Source organism: Felis catus, chromosome X (genome assembly GCF_018350175.1).
Source record: "Felis catus isolate Fca126 chromosome X, F.catus_Fca126_mat1.0, whole genome shotgun sequence".
Lineage (NCBI taxonomy): Eukaryota > Metazoa > Chordata > Mammalia > Carnivora > Felidae > Felis > Felis catus.
The window spans coordinates 2,848,392-2,862,703 of record NC_058386.1 but is presented as its reverse complement, the minus strand read 5'-3'; the positions used below and the strand labels follow the sequence as shown (position 1 = coordinate 2,862,703).

Genomic DNA, 14,312 nt, shown 5'->3' with positions numbered 1-14,312 from the left:
TCCTAGTGTGGTCTGCTGTTAGAAGCCTGCTTTCTCTCCCGCAGGGGTCTCTGCATTCTCCTGACATCTGACAGATCACTGCACCAGACAGGAGGAGGAGAGCAGGCTCAGAGCCGTCTGTCACCGTAAGTCTCTTCTCGTTGCACGGGTGAGCTTATTGTACGTGAATCCTCTTCACGTACGTGAAGTACACTTCAGCCGTGGGGAAATACTCTGTGACCACATTTCTACCAAAGAGAAAATCCAAAACACAGTAGTTATCAAGAGAACATAAAATCCTATGGTGCTTTATTTCTTTATGCATCTGCAGAAGAAACTTGTTAGCTGTAGAACCAGTTCTATGTTATTAATGCCTAACGGGGTAGGGAGTATTCAGGTTGGCAGTCTCATTGTCTGATTATAAAAGCTGACGGAAGTCTACGTAGCGTGAATGTACAGTTTGGTCCTAGTTCAGACCCATCCGTATTGCCTACAAAACAGCACATCCCAAGGGTGGTATTGATCGAAACATTGACAGTGAATGGCTTCTTGGCTTCATGCCGTTGGGTCTATCATCGCTGTTTTTCCTCCGTTACTTCTCTTTCTTTGCCTCTTATGTGCAGACCACCAAGGTGTGTGCCTAACGAAATGATGTCGTTGCAGTAAGTCACATGGCAAGGAGAAGTGGAGTTTGCTTTCTAAGAAAATCAGTTAAAGCAAACTGTACGATTATAGCGTCCTAATGATGGCGGGAGATACTTGCTGTTTAATACAATTTTGTTTTATGATCATATTTCACCGTTCGCCGTTAACTGCTTTCCTGATACAAGCCTTTGGGATATAAGCGTTAGGGACCTACCACTTACCTGCTTTCCAAAAACTCAGCAGGTGACGTTTTAAGTTTATTCAAATTAAACATATCCGCGGATTCTGTGCACAATGATTTCTGCTTGAAGAACGGGCTGTTTAAATATACACGTATTTCCTAATTGAAAATATACATGCATGTTTATTTTGTGATTTCGTTGGTGTCTTTTGGACTTAATTGCGTTGAGCTGGAAGAACGTGGTCTGTAGAATGCAGACCCGAAGGCATTTGTTAAAGGCGAGTCTCTACAGTATTTCCCCTTTTTGGAAAAAGACTGGGATGCTTGGGCATACGCCAGGAAGGCTGCCAGGAGCTTGCGGTGGGGCGCGTTGGTCTAATTACTCACCGCAGCAAGAGAGAATGCAAAGCACAGAGACTTCCGCTGCCTCAGTAGGACGGCATTAGAAAAAAACCTGTTGTGGGGTTTCCCTATGGGTGGGAGCTGTGGGGAGGTTCTAAGGAAGCAGGGCTCTAGTCTGGGCTGGACATCGTTGGCAAGTGGGGATATTCGTGTGGCTGCGTGTCTCAGGAATTGTCCAGAACAGGCGGCCTCTTGGTAAAGAAGCAGCAACCCGATCAGCCGGAGGAGGGACCTGTTGGGGATTCTGGGATCCGGACAATGTTCCTCGTCCGTCTGTGCTCGGCCGCGATTACCAAGGGCTCCCGTCTTTGTCTTAATTCCTCGTGGTGACACCGTGGCCTCGTCCGATGTTTATATATCCGTCCATTATTTCATCTCTCTCCTTTCTCTGTTTACAAATTTATATAACATAATACCCATTTTTTTCATCTGGTCTTTTAATTCTTGCACGAGAGGTGCGTCCACAAGGTTCAATCCAAGCCACGGAGTAATCTGCACAAGTTAAGTTCCCCCTGCGTTGCACGACGTTGCTCAATCAGGGCAGGGACGACCCTGCCATTTCTAGAGGTTCCACACTGAGGAGTGAGACAGTTTTTTCTTGCTTGTGGACCCAGTCAACAACACCAAAAGGGACAGTGAAGGTTTTGTGAATGACAGGCAGCACAGCCGATGAACAGCCCGCTGGAACTGACCCCCATCCTCTGTGACGTTGATTGGAGACAAATATGGTATAAACCGTGTGAAGGCTCTGAGATTTGCAGGTCGTTTGCAGTCACTCTGCCCACAGAAAGCTGGACAATGAAGGGGCGCCTGGGGGCCTCAGTCGGTTGAGCGTCCGACTTCGGCTCAGGTCATGATCTCGCGGTTCTTGGGTTCGAGCCCTGCATTTGGCTCTGAGAGCCTGGAGCCCATTTCAGATTCTGTGTCTCCCTCTCTCTCTGCCCCTCCCCCACTCATGCTCACTCGCTCTGTCTCAAAAACAAATAAACATTAAAAAAGATTTTTTTTAAAAAGATGCTGGGAAGTGATAAAGCTACTTTAGTCTCTGTGAAAGATGTCGAGCTGCCCCCATGCTTCCGGGATGGACCAGTCACAGAACATGATCAAGCACGCTCCTGAAACCAAGGTAGCGCTGTATGTTAACTATGCTAGAATGAACATGACAAACTTAAAACCACAAGTGAGCATAGCGTTGTTCCAGCTTTGGCTCTTTGTACAAGTCCAGGATGTGAGCAGTCTAGTCTTAGCAACTACGTTTTCAGTAGCGGGTGTCAAGGAATAGTATCATCTTACTTTAGGGATCATGGAAATAAATTTCATTTGTAGTCAGGATGTTTGGCAGCCGTAACAGGCAACATCGTGCCTCACCACCACCAAATTCCTAGGTGGAAGTCCTCTCCCCAGGACCACAGAATGGGGCTGTTTTTGAAGACGGGGCCTTAAAAGAGGTGACCACATGAGGTCAACAGGGTGGGCCCTGACCCCCTACGACTGGCATCCTTATAAGAAGAGGAGATCAGGACACAGAGAGGCACAGAAGGATAACAACGTGAGGACACAGGGAGAACATGGCATCTACACACCAAGGAGAGAGGCCTCAGGAAGAACCAACCCCAACCCCGCTTGGATCTCAGACTCCCAACCTCAGACTCCCAGCCTCAGCCCTGCTTGGTCTTAGTCTCCCAGTCTCAGCCCTGCCTAGACCTCAGCCTCCCAGCCTCCAGCCCTGCCTGGATCTCAGACTCCCAACCTCATGTCTGAATCTCAGAGTCCCAGTCTCAGCCCTGCCTAGACCTCAGCCTCCCAGCCTCCAGCCCTGCCTGGATCTCAGACTCCCAGCCTCAGCCCTGCTTGGTTCTCAGACTCCCAGCCTCAGCCCTGCTTGGATCTCAGACTCCCAGTCTCAGCCCTACCTGGATCTCAGACTCCCAGCCTCAACCCTGCCTGGAATTCAGCCTCCCAGCCTCAGCCCTGTGTGGACCTCAGACCCCCAGCCTCAGCCCTGTCTGGATCTCAGACTCCCAGTCTCAGCCCTACCTGGATCTCAGACCCCCAGCCTTGGCCCTCCCTGGATCTCAGACCCCCAGACTTGGCCCCGCCTGGATCTCAGACCCCAGCCTTGGCCCCGCCTGGATCTCAGACCCCAGCCTTGGCCCTCCCTGGATCTCAGACCCCAGCCTTGGCCCTCCCTGGATCTCAGACCCCCAGACTTGGCCCCGCCTGGATCTCAGACCCCAGCCTTGGCCCTCCCTGGATCTCAGACCCCCAGACTTGGCCCCGCCTGGATCTCAGACCCCAGCCTTGGCCCTCCCTGGATCTCAGACCCCCAGACTCGGCCCCGCCTGGATCTCAGACCCCAGCCTTGGCCCTCCCTGGATCTCAGACCCCCAGACTTGGCCCCGCCTGGATCTCAGACCCCAGCCTTGGCCCTCCCTGGATCTCAGACCCCCAGACTCGGCCCTCCCTGGATCTCAGACTCCCAGCTTCCAGGACCCAGAAAGAATGAATGTCTTCTGTCTCAGCCAGCCAGAATGTGGTGCTTAGAACAGTGATAGCGCACTAGTAAACAGCTCCGTACCTTCTACTGGGAGTCTGTGAGACGCCTGCTAACCACTACCGCCTGATGATTGCCACATTCTTTAGAAACCGTGTGTCACTTAGCTCGTCTTTCGTGAGGCTGCCCGTGCGTGTTCCTCCTACCCACGAGACGATACCGTGCGGTTCCAGGCAGCAGGGGAACCTCCTCAATGTCCCACAGATCTTTTGTGTTTCTATCTTAACTGTGTCACGGCAGGTACACTGTCACGTAGATACACATAGTAGATCTACATATGTACGCACATGTGCACACACAGACATGCCCTGTCTTGTGCCCTCCCCTTTTTCCTCCTCCGTGTCTTTCTTTTATGTGGGATGACTATCTTGCCATGAGTTACATTGTGTGAATTCATTAGAACCTCCTACAGAAGAAATATTCATTTACTGTCCCAGAATATGCCCATTCTTTTTCCTGCTGCAGTCAGCTGGGATTTCTCTCACTTAAGCTGGAATCTGACTTTCCTTCTGCATGGTTGTCAAAAAGAAGAGAATACTGTAAATGGAAGTCTCTCCTGCCAAGGAGTTCGCTGAGTGTATGCTGGACAGTTAATCAAGCATCTTGAAGCCAGAATATTATGTGGACGCGTCCGCATTCCTAGTAGAGAAAACGGCAGGTGAAAATCAGTAAGAACAGCTAACGGCCCCCAGAAAATTGTGCGTTCAATTTCCTATAAGCTGTTACGATCTCTAAAAAGATTCATATGTACACAGCCCGTATCTATAGCAAAGACATAGAATGAAGAAAACAGCAGATGAAGTTTATTGTCAAAGACATTCAGCAATAATGCTATGCTTGTAAAAAAAAAAAAAATCCGTATAATCCAGCAAAGCATAGACCTCCCAAGACATCTCATGCCAGCCCGCTCACAGGTCCAAAGAACCGATAGACTATTAGACAAGTTGAACTGAACGGTAATTTTATCCTATTTGTGTGTTAATGTCCCGGTAATATTTCCCAGCCATCCTTTTTATTATTCTTAGAATTGCTTTTTCTTTAAAATCATAATGTTATACAATGTTAGGCCAGAAATGAAATCTAGAAATATTCTGCAAGTAAAGTGCCTATTTTGCAGACGCTTTTAGGAAGTCGTACTGGTATTAAGCAGCTAATAAGTGTGGCAGACAGAGAGAAAATGTAGCGGGTTTCTTCCCAAGCCCAGCATCGTTTCTGGACACATTTTAAGTTAGCGGCATACATTTCCTGTCTTTATTCGCACTATCCTGTAACCAGCATTATGTCACTCTTACCGTATTACCCGCTTCATTCATTCATTTTATGTTAATACGTGTGTTTAAGTAGCAATACGAGGTGTTACATTAAAAAACAAACAAACAAAAAAAGACCACCAGATCCACATTCCAGTAGAAAACCATACTGTTTCCTGGAACCTATTTGTCCAACATCATAGATGATGTGGTTCATATATAAGCATAATATGTGGAGTGTGCATCTATGTATAAAAATACACACACGTTTCCATCAGTCCACGTATATGTATTTTACTAGAGCTGAGCAAATTTTACTGAAGCTTATCCAACTGTGTCTCCTCTGTCTTGTCGAGTTAATACGTTTTCCACTGGGCCCATCTCCCACTGGTTTGCAGAAAACTCAATCCATCTGTGATATTTAAACTGATAAGTAAAGGGGCACCTGGGAGCCTCAGTCAGTTCAGCATCCGACTCTTGGTCTAGATAAGATAAGCGAGCCCTGGTTTAGATAAGATAAGATTAGATAAGGTAGGATTAGATTAGATAAAATAAGATTAGATAAGATCAATTGGGAAGTAAAGTTGGGGTGAGTCGATAATATTTCCTTTGCCAAATACCCTCTCGGTGAGGTCAGGTGGCAGCATGGAATGTGGTGGGGCAGGTGCAGGGCTCAAATTATAGGTGGTGGCCGGGATGCCGTATAGCTCGCTGCTGTCCTGCCTTTGGCTGACACTCTTGGGCTTGCAAGACGGGCTCTGTGTTTCCTCCACTCAGAGGGGTGTGGACAGATCCCAGTGCTCCGTCTTCACCCTCTTTCTACTTTGGTCTTCTGTCATGAAGCCGCTTGTAAAAACTGTACTATTTGTGCGAAGGTGCTGTGTCTCTGCCCGCCCTCTCCAGAGCCATCAGCATGTAGGAGAGGAAGTAAAAGAAATGAGATTATTGAAAGGGAATTGATACATTGCAGACTATTTCTATCCCCAGATTAACTAAAGCACGTCAATTAGACTGTGTTCTTCTCCTTTAGAAGAAAATGTAATATATTTGGGAATTGGTGTTGTAAGCTTTAAAACATTTTTCAGAGAAATTCAATAGCTAATGCTGTGGTGATTTATCTTATGTAAAAGGCACAATGAAAGTCCAAAATATCAATAATTTTGTTAAGTGCGAGGGAAATATGTTTGGGGAATTACTGAAATGTTAGAAGAAACAATCCCATCTTGTACCGTACATCTATTTTCTCCCCACTAACCAAATGTGAAGTCGAGAATCATCAGTCGTGGATAATCATTTGTAAGAACTTGTTTGATCTGTGTTCATGTAACGTTGCCCGGAATTACCAGAGTATTCTAAAACTTCAGGGATTTCAAAGCACATCAGAATAGGTTGATTTTACTGGTTCATTGTCTCCTTTGGGTCTATTCTTGTGAATCACCGCAACTCAATAGCAACCAGCCTAATACTGTCAGACAGATGTAATCTTCATTACTCTGAGGAGGGTAGCTGCACTCTCAGGCAGCATGTGCAGATTTAAATGTTTAGTGAAAGTGCTACTACACACGTAGTTAGCCAGGTTTCATTGCACTTTGGCCTGCAGTAAAATGGAAATAAATTTCCTGCTAAATTCCTCATTAGTGATCTGGAAATGACCACGAAAATAAGATACAGCAGGAAAGTGGCTCACGTATGGCTGCACACAACGACATTGACGGTCTGAACTACTTAATGTCTAGCCTTAAAAAAAAAAAAAAAAAAAAAGGTTCAGAAGTCTCTCCAGGACCACAACACCATTGTTTTAAATGTTGAACACAAAATCAAGTGACGTCAATAATGATTTATACAAATCCCAGTATGTATATATAATCAGCAAATATTTCACATGGGAGCTAAGAACACCCAATGCAGAGAGGGTAATGTCTTTTTTTTTTTAATGTTTATTTATTTTTGAGAGAGAGGGAGAAACAGAATCCGAAGCAGGCTCCAGGCTCTGAGCCATCAGTACAGAGCCCATTGCAAGGCTCAGACCCACCAACTGTGAGATTATGACCTGAGCCAAAGTCAGAGGCTTAACCAACTGAGCCACCCAGGTGCCCCGAGAGGATAGTGTCCTTAACAAATGGTGTTAGGAAACCTGACGAAACACACGTGGCGAAAGGAAATGGGACGCCTGCCTCATACCACTCGCAGAAAAGAACTCGAAATGGACAGCCTTAAACCCAACACCTGATGCCATGAGACTTCTAGAAGAAAACATTGGAAAGAACCTTACTGATACAGGTCTTGGCAGTGATGTTTAGACCACGACTGCAAAAGTACAAACAAAAAAAGAACTCCATGAACTCAAAACAAACAGACAAAGAAACAATGTGATTAAAAACTGAGCAGAAGAACTAAATACATGTTTCTCCAAAGAGGACATCCAGGTGGCCAACAGACATGAAAAGATGCTCAACATCACTCATCATCAGGGAAATACAAATCCACATAGTGAGATGCCACCTCACACCTGCCAGAACACCTACCACTAGTAAGACAAGAGACAACAGGTGCTGGGGAACAAGTGCTGAAAAGAGAACCCTTATGCCTTGTTGGTGGGAATGTGAATTGGTGCAGCCAGTATGGAATATGAAGCTTCCACAAAATGTTAAAAATAGATCTCCCATATGATCCAGCAGTTCTATGTCTTGGTATACACCCAAAGGAGATTTTTTAAAAATTTGATGAGATATATGGACTCTCATGTTTATTGGAGCAGTATTGACAATAGCCAAAATATGGACACAACCTACATGTCCGTCAACAGATGAATGGATGAAACAGATGTGCTACATATGCACAATGAAATATTATTCAGCCATTTGCACTTCTGAAAACATGCATGGGCTTTGAGCACATTATGCTAAGTGAGATAAGTCAGAGAAAGATAAGTAGTGTATGATATCACTTACACACGGCATCTAAAAAAGACAGTGGGATGATAGTTACCAGAAGGGGGTGGGGGATAAGAGTGATGGTGATTCAGTGCACAGATGTATAATGAATGGTAAATAAGTCACAGAGATGTAATGTACAGCGTACTGAATATGGGCAATAATATTGTACCAGAAGCATTTAATGTGATAAGTATCATTACATCAGCTATCATACTCCAGTGTATCAAAGTAACAGGCCATATACCTTAAACTTACAGAATGTTCCATGTCAAATTTGCTCAAAACATTTCTTTAAGTTTATTTATTTATTTTGAGAGAGAGTGTGCACACGCGTGCACATGGGAGAGGGGCAGAGAGAGCGGGAGAGATCTCCCAAGCAGGCTCCATGCTGTCAGCACATAGTTCATGAAGTGTGAGATCATGCCTGAGCCAAAATGAGAGTCAGACGTTTAACTGACTGAGCCACCCAGGCAACCCTACTCAATATTTTTTTAAATGATTTATACTGCATTATATAACTTTATAAAATTAAGTTTAATAAATAAGTTTTTAAAATTGAAGATATTTGTTACTTACATTGACGTGAGCAGATGAGTAAAGGAAATAGCATGTAGACTGAGCTAAGTTATCAATTATATTCTCTTTCTTCTCTTGGCTTGTGAGTCCAGAATCATTATAATGTTAACAATGGATGGATGGATGGATGGATGGATGGATGGGTGATGATGGGTGGGTGGGTAGGTAGATGGATGGATGGATGGATGCATGGATGGATGCATGGATGCATAGATGATTGGATGGATGGATGGGTGGTTGGACAGATGGATGGGTGGGAGGGTGGATAGATGGATGGATGGATGGATGGATAGATAGATAGTTGGACAGATGAATGGATGGTAGACAGTTGGATGGAAAGATGATGGATGGATGGTGAATGGATAGATGGTTGGATAGATGGACAGATGGATGGTTCGGTGGATAGATAGACAGTTGGATGGATGGACGGATGGATGGATGGGTAGATGGATGGATGGATAAAATAAAACCATAGACCATTGATGCCAGTGCACATGATTATCCCATATCTTTGCAGCCGAGTTACTGAAAAAATAAACATTGATTTTTGTTTTAAGATAATCTATGAATGTAATTTTCTTAATCTTCACAGTGAGCAATCACATTTAAACTCTAAATACCATGGTTTTACACAAAGAAATGGAGTTTGTTTTCTGAAAAGAAAGAGCAAAGAAGGAAGTTGAGGGAAGCACAAGTGTAAAGTTTCTCTTAATCTCATCTCCTGCCCAGAATATCTGGATAAGCTACGGTCAGGGTTGGGGGCTCTGTGCACGGGAACCAACTACAGTGAATGAATTCTTGTTGGCAACACACAGACAGCTATACCTGACCACTGGGTGCCTTCATCCTCAGACGGTTGTTCAAAGGGAGCACTGTCCCAGGGAACCCATGTTGTGTGTCTCATCTGAAGGAGCCGGATGGGCAGCTGGTATGCTCATCTTCTTATCTCTTATACCTTCCCTGCCTCTTCCATTCAAGAGCATTTATTTATTCTAACTGCCCAGTCTTCACCAAGACTACGTGAATTTCAACTCCAGGCTTAGAGGCCATTAATTTTGTATTTGCTTATGTGATCAAGAAAATTGGGGTCCTGTGGCAGGCAGGATGTAACCCAATCCTCAGGGACCTACGTCTCTGTACAGAACTCTCTCCGCTTGAGTGTGGAAAGATCCTGACAATACACTGAACTGTCACTCTCATGATCAAATTTGTTACAAGGCATGATTGACTTTAAGGGAGAGAGAGATGATCCTCCTTGGGCCTGACCTAATCGGGCTAGACCTTCAAAAGGACCTTCTTCAGAGGGTGAAAGCAATTCCATTACAAGGAGGTTCCCCATTGCCAGCTTTGAAGATATACAGGACCACATGAAAAGCAATGAGAAGACTGCTAGGAGCTGAGTACAGCCCCATCAGGAAAACCAGCAAGGAAATGGATTTGAGTCCTCTAACCACAAGGAAGTTGATTTTGCCACAGCCACTGAAGCCTGGAGAAGGACCCTAGCTCAACAAGAGTGCAGATCAACACCTCAATTTCAGTCTTGTGAGCTCTGAGCAGAAGACACTCACGCAGCCAGTTTGATTGTGATTATATGTGATACTCAGGGAAAACCACACTGATAACACAGAAACAAATCCTCTCTGTGACAGTCTTTCTGGTCACCGCAAGATCAGTTCTGTTTTTCTTCATTGAGCATTTGCATATCTAAACAGGGCTACCCATTCTTTTCCAAAAGTGAGATAATCCCCTCACCACCGCAGTCTTGTGGAATCCCTCACTCACAGATGACTCATGTTACTTTTTCAGATTCCCAAATACTATGTAAGCACAAACTGATTTTTTTTTAAATTTTTTTTTCAATGTTTTTTATTTATTTTTGGGACAGAGAGAGACAGAGCATGAACGGGGGAGGGGCAGAGAGAGAGGGAGACACAGAATTGGAAACAGGCTCCAGGCTCCGAGCCATCAGCCCAGAGCCCGACGCGGGGCTCAAACTCACGGACCGCGAGATCGTGACCTGGCTGAAGTCGGACGCTTAACCGACTGCGCCACCCAGGCGCCCCAAGCACAAACTGATTTTATGAAATATTTATAATTGGCTTACATTTTGTTAGAAATGTGGAAACTTGATCCCTTCAACAAGATTTTTTTTTAATTTTTTTAATTTTTTATTTTTTTTAAATGTTTTTATTTATTTTTGAGACAGAGAGAGACAGAGCATGAGCAGGGGAGGGGCAGAGAGAGGTAAACACAGAATCTGAAGCAGGCTCCAGGCTCTGAGCTGTCAGCACAGAGCCCGACACGGGGCTCGAACTCACGGACTGTGAGATCATGACCTGAGCTGAAGTCGGACGCTTAACCGACTGAGCCACCAGGCGCCCCAACAAGATTTTTTTTAATGGAAACTGTGCCATAGATCTATGACAAAGACATTGTACTAGAGACAAATATAAAAATTTATACTTTCTATTTCTCTAAGTCTGTTTCACCTGCAACATCACAGATAACAAGATTATATTTTAAGTGTTAATGATTTATTGTCGTATTTCAGATCCTTAGCATATATAGAGAGTGGGGTATTGATGATTCTTTAAAATTAAATTATTTTCTTGTCAGAATTAAATACATTACCTGATGAAGGGTGTGGTTAAAATGACCCATTCTTGACTATTCTCCACACTCCTGATAACTCATGTGAATATACATCTTTAAATTGCATATGCATGAATTTCAAGTAGGATATGCTATAGAAGAAACACATTAGACTTTAGATAGCAATTTTGCCAATTTGAGAAAAATCATCCCATTTCTGTCAGTGATGACAGATCCGTTCAGCTCACATTTATGTCCTCAAGAATTGTCCAAACCAGGTAATTATTGCAAACTGAAATTTCAAGGACTTCTAATTTTGTATTTTAGAACTGTCAAAGGCTTGTAATTAGAAGGTCAGTAGGTGTTCTTTTTAAAATGCCCCTAATGAGTAGGTACGTAGATGAAGATCCACAGTTCTTATTGTTATGATTCAAAGATTTATTAATTTCTAAGACGTGTTGCTTAGTAAGGTTGACCAGACGGCTGAGGATAATGTAGGGGTTTATAGAAAACTTTCTGTATTTCTGGGCTCCGTTAATATTTCTTGGTTCTCACTGGAATAAGTACACAAGTAAAGACGTCCCATTTCTCACTTTCATTTTGTAGACATTCCAGGAAACACAAAAGAAATAATGGGCCAGAACTATTTCTAATTTACCATATAAGAGAAGCAACTTTGTCTCATGGCCTAGTTCAAAAGGGAAAAACATTTGGTGCCATCCTGGAGTTGACAAAGTGGTCAGCAGGGCTGTGAGGTTTCAGGGACACAGCAGCTACTGAAATAGCCACATGGCTGTGGGAAGCAGGGGTCGATGCAAGGCTGATTGGATGACTTGTCAGTAGATGTCCCCCACAAGTGGCATATACCACGAGTGTACTCCATCTTTAATGGAGTGTACAGAATTCTCCAGGTAGACTCTTTGCAGAAGACTTTTGTTGTTCTGGTATCGGAGGTAGGATTCACCAAGGTGACATTCAGAGAGAGTCTGATGGAACAGAATACAATTTGGTGGTGACAGCACAGGTTGATGTCCTCATCTACCCTTCCAAGCCATGTTTCCCAGTGTGAATCACTCTTCTCCTATCAGTCCTACAAATCATGCACATTCCTTGAATTTAAGAAAAGGTAATGCACAAAATGCAAGATTCAAAGAAGTGAGTTCACGCTATGGAGTGTCAGGCGCCTGGAGCAGCCAAATGAGTTGGATGACCACAGGTCAAAAATGAATGTTCTTCCATTCTTCACAGACACCTGTATCCAGATAAGCTCAGGGGAGATTCCAAAATCCTAGCATTCCAGCTACCCCACCCCCGGGCATAGGATAATAGCAATGACCACGTCTGCTCAGAGGGATCCATGGCATCTTAGAAAGGGCTGCTATCCAGCATGGCAACAGATGATCAGAGTGGTCACACTCAATGGGAACACATGGAACGCGGCAGAGGATGAGGTCAACCAGATGGTCCCAAAAAGATACACGGCACTGGCCAACACAGCATATCCCTGAAGACCTGATTGGAATTAGCATATCTTAAAGGATGCCTTCTTGCTACAAGAGGAACTCCAAAGGCCAGATGTTCCTTCAACTTCTACCCTGCCCATTTCCCCAAGTAAGTAGGTAAAACCTTAGAAAAAGTGTGTCATGTAAGGAACTGAATTCACAAAAGTAAATTTCCAGCCCCTTGGTTGAAATGGGAGCTACAAAAAAAAATTTTGGTTACTATAGAACAGTAAGTGTATCACTTTCCACATGTGTTTGGGGTCAGAGGCTCATACCCAATATCAGCATTCTCTTTAAATTCTTCCTTCCATGAGTTGTGCTTTGGTGATTTTAGAGTCAAATGTCACTAAATCCCCATCTCTTTGTGTGCACCCATTAGCATGCTCCTAGAACTGCTGTGGGTGTTAAATTCTGTTAAGAACCATGTAAAATGGTCATTTTCAGATTGCTGACTTGTCAGAAAACTCGTAATAGATCTTCAGGAGAGATGTCTTTATAAATAGCGGCATGCAAATGACTGACAAAGTTAATGCTGGAGATGATGTTGAGGCTACCCTTGGAATTTCCTTAGAAAGCAGTGCTCAGAGTTTCTCCTCTGCTGAAAGTCTCAGATACTCTGCTAGTAATTAGATATCGATTCCACCTGTCAATGACCATTCTGCCATGAGTCTTCTCCCATGAAATGACAAATGTATCCAGCCAGAATTCATCCTGAAGCCAAATCCAAAGGAAAACATTTTATTTACATAATGTCTGCGGGGAAGGAAAATTAATCAGAAATTAAAAGGTGGAGCTAACTTTTGAACATAAATTACATTGGCACAAGGAATCTAATATAATTGTTTCACACACTTGTCTTTATATGAGAATTTATGTTCTCTCTCTAAAGGAAAATAAAGACCAACATTTCAAGGAGAATCAGTAGCCTCACTCCTACCATCTTGAATATGGGAAGGGGTTAATGGTTTGCAAAACAGAGCGTGCCATGTGTATTTGCAAGAGAGCAATATAAGTAGTAATACATGTACATTATAGACATTCCAATTTGAATTATCCCACACTGTCTCTTGTATTGGTTTTTTTCCCTTTCTTTTTGAAAAAAATAAAAACACCTAAAAATATTTTCAACCCTGACATGTTTAATTTTCTTCATCATTATGAGATGACGCTCCTTATTATATTCTTGTATTCATTTAATCATCCATTTATCAAATATATATTAACATTCTATGATTGTTATGGAATAGGATGGATTACGGAGTAAGGTTGGTGCCAGATACTAGGAAAATACTCGTTGAAACATGTGATCCCTGTCCTCACAGATTTCAAATTCTAGTAGTTGGATAAACAGTAAGTTTGCATCAATAAGCAACGATAAGTGAGGCTCACCACCCATATTCCATACAAGCTCCAAGAGGACTATGTCTAGTGTGCAATGAATATAGGGTCCATGATGGCTAAGACACGATCAATGCATTAATACTGGATAGTGTATGAGTTATTCCCTTTGCGTGTTCCAAATTTGTGATATGTGCTGCTGAGTTTTTGGTCCCAGAATTATCTTCCCCTAAGTTATGTACAAGCTTAGACCACAATGCTTTTATCAGTCAACATGGGCCGTCATAAGAAAATACCACAGAGGGTTACCTGGGTGGCTCAGTCGGTTATGCGTCTGACTTCAGCTCAGTTCATGAT

At 43.5% G+C, this 14,312-nt stretch overlaps 1 long non-coding RNA gene across 4 annotated transcripts in view; it reads left to right on the top strand.

Annotated features, from left to right (window-relative positions):
* Positions 1-14,312, top strand: part of LOC123383306 — a 387,308-nt gene that overhangs the window by 354,256 nt on the left and 18,740 nt on the right. For all 4 annotated transcript variants that reach the window (XR_006592866.1, XR_006592863.1, XR_006592864.1 and 1 more), the window contains one exon: positions 45-125. This is a non-coding gene — a long non-coding RNA (uncharacterized LOC123383306). The remainder of the gene's footprint in view (positions 1-44; positions 126-14,312) is intronic.